The sequence below is a fragment of the Lipotes vexillifer genome, unplaced genomic scaffold (genome assembly GCF_000442215.2).
Source record: "Lipotes vexillifer unplaced genomic scaffold, Lipotes_vexillifer_v1.1 scaffold91, whole genome shotgun sequence".
Classification (NCBI taxonomy): Eukaryota; Metazoa; Chordata; class Mammalia; order Artiodactyla; family Lipotidae; genus Lipotes; species Lipotes vexillifer.
Genome location: NW_006777583.1, coordinates 769,599 through 779,856, shown reverse-complemented (window position 1 = coordinate 779,856; position 10,258 = coordinate 769,599). Strand labels below are relative to the sequence as shown.

At 36.7% G+C, this 10,258-nt stretch overlaps 1 pseudogene across 1 annotated transcript; it reads left to right on the top strand.

The window, feature by feature from the left end:
• The first annotated feature begins 9,662 nt into the window (after positions 1–9,662).
• LOC103080559 (40S ribosomal protein S21 pseudogene) lies at positions 9,663–9,985 on the top strand (annotated as a pseudogene). Its single transcript, XR_456961.1, has one exon. The product of XR_456961.1 is annotated as a 40S ribosomal protein S21 pseudogene (transcript).
• Positions 9,986–10,258: the final 273 nt, after the last annotated feature.

Here is a 10,258-nt window from a genome sequence, read left to right as displayed (position 1 = left end):
AATAGATGCAGAAAAAGCTTTTGACAATATTCAACACCCATTTATGGTAAAAACTCTCCAGAAAGTGGGCATAGAGGGAACCTACCTCAACATAATAAAGGCCATATATGACAAACCCACAGCCAACATCATTCCCAATTATGAAAACCTGAAAGCATTTCCTCTAAGATCAAGAATAAGACAAGGATGTCCACTCTCACCACTATTATTCAACATAGTTTTGGAAGTCCTAGCCATGGCAATCAGAGAAGAAAAAGAAATAAAAGGAATAAAATTGGAAAAGAAGAAATAAAACTATCACTGTTTTCAGATGACATGATACTATATATAGAGAATCCTAAAGGTGCCACCAGAAAACTTCTAGAGCTAATCTATGAATTTGGTAAAGTTGCAGGATACAAAATGAATGCACAGAAATCTCTTTCATTCCTATACACTGGCAATGAAAAATCTGAAAGAGAAATTAAAGAAACACTCCCATTTACCACTGCAACAAAAAGAATAACATACCTAGGAATAAACCTACCTAAGGAGGTAAAACCCTGTACTCAGAAAACTATAAGACACTGATGAAAGTAATCAAAGATGACACAAACAGATGGAGAGATATACCATGTTCTTGGATTGGAAGAATCAATATTGTGAAAATGACTATACTACCCAAAGCAATCTACAGATTCAGTGCAATGCCTATCAAATTACCAATGGCATTTTTGTTTTACAGAGCTAGAACAAAAAATCTTAAAATATTTATAGAGACACAAAAGACCCCGAATAGCAAAGCAATCTTGTGAAAGAAAAACGGAGCTGGGGGAATCAGACTCCATGACTTCAGACTATACCACAAAGCTACAGTAATCAAGATAATATGGTACTGGCACAAAACAGAAATACAGATCAATGGAACAGGATAGAAAGCCCAGAGATAAACCCATGTACCTATGGTCAACTAATCTATGACAAAGGAGGCAAGGATATACAATGGAGAAAAGACAGCCTCTTCAATAAGTGGTGCTGGAAAAACTGGACAGCTACATGTAAAAGAATGAAATTAGAACACTCCCTAACACCACACACAAAAATAAACTCCAAATGGATTAAAGACCTAAATGTAAGACCAGGCACTATAAAACTCTTAGAGGAAAACATAGGAAGAATGCTCTTTGACATAAATCACAGCAAGATCTTTTTTGACCCACCTCCTAGAGTAATTGAAATAAAAACAAAAATAAACAAATGGGACTTAATGAAACTTAAAAGCTTTTGCACAGCAAAGGAAACTATAAACAAAACAAAAAGACAACCCTTAGAATAGGAGAAAATATTTGCAAACAAGTCAGTGGACAAAGGATTAATCTCCAAAATATATAAACAGCTCATGCAGCTCCATATTAAAAAAACAACCCAATCCAAAAATGGGCAGAAGACCTAAATAGACATTTCTCCAAAGAAGGCATACAGATGGATAATAGGCACATGAAAAGCTGTTCCACGTCACTAATTATTAGAGAAATGCAAATCAAAACTACAATGAGGTATCACCTCACACCAGTCAGAATGGCCAGCATCAAAAAATCTGCAAACAGTAAATGCTAGAGAGGGTGTGGAGAAAAGGGAACCCTCTTGCACTGTTGGTTGGAATGTAAACTGATACAGCCACTATGGAGAACAGTATGGAGGTTCCTTAAAAAAGTAAAAATCGAACTACCGTATGACCCAGCAATCCCACTACTGGGCATATGCCCTGAGAAAACCATAATTCAAAATGAGTCATGTGCCACAATGTTCACTGCAGTTGTATCTACAATAGCCAGGATGTGGAAGCAACCTAAGTGTCCATCGACAGATGAATGGATAAAGAAGATGTGGCACATATACACAATGGAATATTACTCAGCCATAAAAAGAAAAGAAATTGAGTTATTTGTAGTGAGGTGGATGGACCTAGAGTCTGCCATACAGAGTGAAGTAAGTCAGAAAGAGAAAAACAAATACCATATATTTACATTTATATGGAATCTAAAAAAAAAAAAGTTTCTGAAGAATCTAGGGGCAGGATAGGAATAAAGACACAGATGTGGAGAGTAGACTTTAGGATATGGGGAGGGGAAAGGGTGGGCTTGGACGAGGTGAGTGAGAGTGGCATGGACATATATATACTACCAAGTGTAGAATGGATGGTTAGTGGGAAGTAGCCACATGGAACAGGGAGATCAGCTCAGTGCTTTGTGACCACCTAAAGGGGTGGGATAGGGAGGGTGGAGGGAGACGCAAGAGAGAGGAGATATGGGGATATAGGTATATGTATAGCTGATTCACTTTGTTATAAAGCAGAAACTAACACACCATTGTAAAGCAATTATACTCCAATAAAGATGTTTAAAAAAATAATTGCTCTATGATTTCCAGTATCCATTATTATCTTATTGCAGTCTGCTAAGACTTGATATTATGATACTTAAAAAAAAACCACTTACCTTAGAAAAATTTCATTAAACTCCCCCACTTTGTACTCTGTTTTCATTTTTTTTACCTTCTCATATATGAACTCCACAATATAATATTATACTTTATTTAAATAATAACTTGTCTTTCAAAAACAACAACCTGTTGCTGAGGATAAGTCCCTGTTGATGACAGTTGAGAGATGAGAGCTCCCTTCTTTCACCCAGCCTTGACTTGTAGGATGGGGGCTCTCTCATTGACACAGAATCCTGAGAATACTGGGGATCTGATTCTCCTTTCCACTCGTGCAGTCATGGTTACATACCAGGAGAGGCAAGCAAAAATGACAGGCTACTTCCCTCACCAACACCAAGCACGTAGCTCCTATAATGAGAGTGTCATTGAGAGAGAAGCTTCACATTGTCCCCATCCCCAGGCTCCAGATCCTTGGCTCAGAAATGTCCCTGAGTGGAGAAGCAGGTCATAAAATAGACAACTCCTAAAATTTTCCCTAAGAAACTGACTTCATTTGCGACAGAACATGAAAAGGTTCAAACCTAAAGGAAGAACAGTGAAAGTTGTGATGAAAGGCAATGGAGAGGAGATTCAAAATACAGGATAAACTGTAGGCTGACTGGTTTTCAGGAGAGAACCAGGGACTGAGACAGCTCCTTCTCCCACCCTGTTTAAATTTAGTCACAAATTATATCTTTACACTTTGTTGTCATTAACATAGGTTCATAATTACTAATTTATGCATTTGTCAGTTAAGTCATGTAGAAAATTTTAAAAGGTTTTAAAAACCAAAAAGTATATATTAGTACTGGCTTTTAAATTTATCTATGTAGTCACCTTTGCCAATGTTCTTTATTTCCTCATATGGCTTTCAGTTATTGTCTAGTGTTCTGTCATTTCATACTGAAAACTTCCTTTAGCATTTCTTCTAAGTCTGGTCTACAAGCAAAGAATCCTCAGTTTTTAAAATCTGGGGATGTCTTAATTTCTCTGCCATTTTTGAAGGATAGTTTTGCCTGATATAGAATTCTTGCTTGACAGCTTTTTTTTTTTTTTTTTTTTTTTAAGAATTTTAAATATGTCATCTCACTGCCTGTTAGCCTCCATGGTTTCTGATGAGAAATTCACTGTTAATCTCATTGAGAATCCCTTATACATGACCAGTCACTTGCTGCTTTCAACATTTCTGTTTGTCTTTGTCATTCATTTGAGTTTAATATGTCATAGTGTTGATCTCTGCATTTATCCTGCTTGGAGTTTGCTGAGATTTTTTTTGTATGTGTAGATTCATTTGTTTCCTCAAATTTGGGAGATTTTCAGCCATTATTTCTTCAGATATATACTTTTCCCCTTTTCTTTCTCTCTTCCCTCTAGTGCTTCCATAAAGCATATGCAGATTTGCTTAATGGTGTCCTGCAAGTCCCTCAGATCCTGTTCCCTTTTCTTCATTTTTTTTTTCTTCCTGGTCCTAAGACTAGATAATTTCAGTTGTCTTATTTTCAGGTTCACAGAGCCTTTGTACCTGCTCAAACCTGCTGTTGAATACCTCTGAAATATTTTAATTTTATTTTAGCTATTGTACTTTTTATCTCCAGTCTCTATTTGGCTCCTTTTGTAAAATTTCTGTCTCTTTATTGATATTCTTATTTTGCTCATATATCACTTTTAAGATTTCCTTTAGTTCTTTGTCCATGGTTTCCTTCAGCATTTTGAGTATATTTACCACAGTTGATTTAAGTCTTTATCTAGTAAGTCTAATGTTTGGGCTTCCTCAGGGCCAGATCTGCCAACTTATTGTTTTCCTTTGAATGGGCCATACTTCACTGTTTCTTTGTATGACTTGTGAGGGTTTTTTTTTGTTGTTCAAAATTAGGCATTTTGAATATTATCAAATTCTCTCTTTTCCCCAGGATTTTCTGTTGTTAATCATTGAAGGCTGAAGCCATCCAATTGTTTGGTGACACTTCCAAACTACTTGTGCAAAGACTATATTTCTTGTCATGTATGGACACTAGAGTCTGTTCATTATTTCAGTTGTCAGTCAGTGACCTGACAGAGATTTCTTTACTGGAGCCAGGATGATGAAAATAAATACTACTCTCTCATTCTTTGCAGCTTGGCTCTGAGCTTGATTACTTCTTCATCACTGTGCCAGGCTGCTTATAACTTTGTGTTAGCCTTTATCTACTGGTTGAGTAGAGCCCAGAACATACAGGTCTGTCAGAGGTATAAGCCTATGTTTCTCTCAGGTCTTTTCTGATGATGTGTCTGGTTCTGAGTACTACTCCTACCTCAGTAAATGAGGTGGCCCTTCTGAGCATTTGCCTTTCCTTCTGTTCAGAATTCTTTCCAAAGATATTCATAAGGCTCCCTCTCTTACTTCATCCTGGTCTCTGTTCATATATCTCTTCAGAGATGATTTCCTTAACACAGAAGTCCCCTCTGGTCAATCTCTATCACCTTACCCTGCTTTGCATTTCATGATAGTACTTATCACTTTTTAACATATTATATAACCATTCTTTATTACCTTCTTCATCTACTTTAATGTAAACTTGATAAAAGCAAATATTTTTACTCACTGCTGTATCCCCAATGCCTAGAATAGTGTCCAATATGTAAGGATCCCTCAATAATTACTTATTACATGAACAAATTAATAGTTGGAAAAACATCACTAATTAATAAGTTTAATTTCTCTCAATTATCCACATAACTTATTTATTTTTGCCAAGACATGGTAGAAAAATGAGAGCTAAGAAGTTTTTTTTTAATTTTTTTATTTTTTTATTTTTTATTTTTTTTCTTGCGTTATGCGGGCCTCTCACTGTTGTGGCCTCTCCCATTTGCGGAGCACAGGCTCCGGACGCGCAGGCTCAGCGGCCATGGCTCACGGGCCCAGCCGCTCCGCGGCATGTGGGATCTTCCCGAAACGGGGCACGAACCCGCGCCCCCTGCATCGGCAGGCGGACCCCCAAGCACTGCGCCACCAGGGAAGCCCAAGAAGTTTTTTTAAAATTTTATTTTACTTAAAGAATTTTTAAGAAAATGAAATTCTTGAAAAATTGAGCTTCAATATTAGAAACTTTTTAAAATAAATAACTTAAATTGATACACATTTTCTGTTTTCATGCAGTTTTATTATCTTTAATACAGTCAATTGTTCAAAATATAACAAGATTATTTCATGTTTACATCTTTGTAAGAATTTTTCCTATAACATAATATACATACATATATATTTTATCACATTACATGTCATGAAGAGAATTGTTACATTCATAATCTGGGGTCATAACTACATGTCTGTCACATGTAATGTTTTATCTTTCTTTAATCCTACCTTAAACCAACTCTCTCTATGATTTTTTTTAACTTATCCTTGTTCTAAGTACTAATACTTCTGAAATCACAACTTTGATTGTCAGCTATAGTTTTTAAATATACAATAAGTTAAGTATGTGATTATTAAAACCCAAACCTTGTCTATGTATGCTCAAATCAGGCCTAGTACCCTCAGTGTAACAGCATTTGGAACAGAGTGATGGAAAATAGGGCAATAGATTATGGCATCAAACGAACATCAGTGCATCAGTGAAGGTCTCTGAAGCTTGATTTATTTTGAAAAATAAATTGAAAAATTAGAGGCTGAAATGGATGGTCTCTAAGTTCTTGTCCTTCTCACAGTCTTTCTTCTAAGAGTGATGACTAGATCTAGAAAGACTACTCAGGAAAGACCAAAGCTTGTTTCCTGGCACCCCAACTCATACATGAATAATAAATGGCTCCACTGGGCCTTTTCTGAACCCTTACATCCTAGACAATGAGAAAATAGGGCTTTATTATGTAATTCCAACCATATCACATAAGTAATAGTACATTTGCACATGTAATATGAAACAAAAATACAAAGCAATTAATTACTGTTCCTACAATATACCTCATTTCTCTGGAAATGTTCTTATACTCTTTGAGGGGGTTCAATTATCTGGATGAATATCTTTCATTTTTCCTTCCATGTAGGGACCACCTGATTTTCTTAAAATGTTCTCAACTAGAACTTTCCTGAGGACCATATCCAGATCAAGCAGCCAACAAAGAGCATTTCACATGTATCGGAAATTTTGCTAAATGCTCTCTGGACACAGACGCTCTTTCCAAGGCTTATGCTGTACTAAGGGAGACCTGGTCATCCACAAGCATCTCACAATCATTGCAAAGATTTTCATAGAAAAAAATAGTATTGATACCACACACTTGTACACCCTTTCTATTTTATATGCTACGTAAACTGATTCACTATTATTTGATATATATACCTTTTTATTTTTACAAATGTGAACTAATTTTCAGAACAATTCTTTGGGGAGGAGCAGCTATTATTAACTCCTTTTGTAATATAAGATTTATAAAAGAATACTGGAAGGTCCAAGATAACTTTGGGGAAACTTGGTTTTCATTAGTGTCCTTATGCCCTATGGGCATAATTACCATTTATTTCTGGAAAAATGATAAAGTATGAAATGCAAAAATATATTGATAAGGAAAATAGGAGGAAACATTTGAAGTAAAATTGTCCTAGGCATTCTGGTTACCTGGTTATATGGCTGCAGTCTAGGAAAAGATGAGCAAGTGGAATTTGCAGCTTTCATCGATCCCTTAGTTTCCTGATCAATTAGTTGAGCCATTTTAGTTACCAGTTTTAGAAACTTAATTCAAACTACCTTATGCAAATAATAAGAATAGAGTAATTTATTGAATCACATAATAGAGAAACCCATGAGTAGAGCTGGTCTGACAGGTTAAGTTCAGGCATTCAGATATTATTTTCAGGATTCTCTCTCTCACACACACACACACACACACACACACGCACACACGCATTCACTCACTTTCACATGTAGGCCATCTCCCCATAGTTGCCAATAGTAGCTGAAGATTACATAATCCTTTCATCTTTAACAAGGCCATCAGAAAAATAATTTATCTTTCCTAATACATAGATACATGTATAGATAAAATTCCTGGAATTTTGTTGTTTGGATCAACAGAATCTGTGCAACACAGAACATAGTATAATCCCTTGAAAGAAGAAGATAGTGGGTATTATCTATCTCCACCTCAACCACATGCACTGAAACTAGGTGAGGGAAACATCCTCCAAAAAACACCAGAAGAAGAGGGAAATGTGTGCTGTGAGGTAAGGTAAGATAAGACAAAACAGCAAAATCTCCACTAGGCTTGTGTTCCACCAGCCACTAAGGGTTAACATAATGTCCTCAAGCAGTTACAACTCCAAAGGGGGATCCCAAACCTCAGAAAGTGTTGAGTGGGCCATAGAAAATTACAGAGAATATAGCACTATGGTCTATAATTTAGGATTTTTATCTTCATACTTTTGAACTTTTTCCTCAAAAAGAGCAGTTTCATTCTGTAACTGTCCAGAGGACTCTGTGGGTCCTGCTGTGAGCTGCCCTAGAAATGGTGCTAAGAGAGCAGGGACCAGGTACCAAGAGAAAGACGAGGGAGGCTAGTGCCCCCAAAGATAGGATAGGCTGCTGCTGCCCTAGAGTTTTGATAATGGAACTCCCTGCCAGTGGAAGTCATTTCAGAGAAGAGCCCTTGCAGATGGGAGCAGGTGTTGGGAGCCTGTGTCAGGAGCTACTGCCAAGAGCAATTGCCAAAGTTGCTGCTGGGAAGCCACTTTGGGAGCAGAAGGAAAAACTGTCAAAAATCTTAGCCACCTTTTTTTTTTCCCCATCTAAACTGATGTTTAATTTTAAATCCTTCACTCAGGGGGGCAAACCCCACAACAACAACCGAACATTTCTTGACGGCCAGAGTATGTTTATTTCACAGGTGATCTACAGGTGCCATGTTGTGTGCACCTGGGGAATTACTACCTACTTTTGGATAATAAGATACAAGATACTAGTAGCTGACCTTTGATCTCAGAACTGCTAAACATTCTTTTGAAGAGTTGATTTTTTAAAGTTCTTCTTTATCTTTTATTTAGCCTTCTTTATCATACCACTGTAAGTAAACACAAGGGTCTAGCGTGAGGGTACGATCATTGTTCTTTCTAAATACCATGTATTTATATCAATATCTAATTGATATATAAACACAGATCTCAGAAGACTATATATTTCTATGTATTCCACTCCACAGTAAAGAATCAAATTCTTTCCCTTCATCACTCACTCAGTTAATATTTATGTACCCCCTCTCAGCAAAAGATGAAATAAAAATTTAAACTTCATATTTCTGATGTGATTGCCATCTAGTGGAGGAAACAAGTATGTAAATAAATGTTTAGAAAACAACTGTAACAGGAATAGTTGCAAATTGTTGTCTGGAGAAGCTCAAGGGAAAAAGCTGCCTTTGCCCAAAGAACTTGGGTAAAACTTTACTGAAGATGACACATTTCATCTGATCTAAATGAGTAGAAAGCCTAGCAATTCTAACAGGAATGCAAACCTACTGCAGAACTGGGAATTGCATTTCATATTTCAAAGTGTCACCTAGGAAAAGAGGGTTGTGTATATTACAATTTAAATGAAGAAATAAGGTAACTAGGTCTCAGAAGTGTACAGGCTAAATGCCAGATGAATGTTTTGGAAAATATATTTAGTGGACTAAAGGGATATTTCAAATGCTTGATAAGTACTTCATAAATATGTAGAGTTTCCTCCCAAAGTTTGATATGATCTATTCCTAGATGATGTGAATTAAAATTAACAGGTAGAACTGATTTTATCTTTTACTTTTCTAGCCTCTGTTCCTTCTCACTCACTATAATTTTCCTAGCTTTCTTCTCCTGAAGTTCATAGCAAGCAGGAGAAACAAGGTCCCATTGCCTGATTGTTACCATTTACAAAACTATTACTTAGTAAATAACAGATTCTCATCATTTGGTGAAAGTTATTATGTCATAGGCACTATACTATGTAATTTACAGATATTAAATTATTTAATTCTCTTTAAAATACTGTAACATAGAATTGAGCCCATTTTTTAATGAAGAGACTGAAGTTCAGCAACTTTAACCAAGTATCACATAGCTAGTGGGTGGTGACGTTACCACCCTAGCCAGGCTCTCTAGTTTCTGGTGATTTCAACACTAAGGGAATTGGAAAATGTAGTGTAAATTGCTTTAAGAATAGTTGTTTTGCCTTTCTGCACGAGCACTCATCGTGGTGCCACCAGACGCACCCTCAACATGCGGAACGACGCCAGGGAGTTCATGGACCTGTGCATGCTGCGGAAATGCTCGTCCAGCTACCGCATCATCACTGCCAAGGACCACGCGCCATCCAGATGAACGTGGCCGAGGCTGACACGGTGACAGGCACGTTCAACGGGGAGTTTAAAACGTATGCTATCTGCGGGGCCATTCACAGGATGGGTGAGTCATATGATTCCATTATCCAACTGGCCAAGACCGACGGCATCGTCTCAAAGAACTTCTGACTGGAGAGGATCACAGATGTGGAGTATTTGTCATAAATAAATAGTGAAAACCCACAAAACAAAACAAAACAAAAAAAGAATACTTGTTTCAAGATGACTATTTTAGTACTTTCTTAGCTCAAGAAGAATAATTTTGTCCTCCCAAATATCTTCCCCAAATCATAAAATGCCTTAATATCATGATAAGTTTCATGCTTATTTTTCCCCAAACATCTAAAGACATGACTAAAACTAACGTCATGCAGAAATATTTTAGTGAATCACAAATCAACTTAGATCCCAAATAACCAAATACTAACTCATCCTCCAGTAGATCAGTTGTATT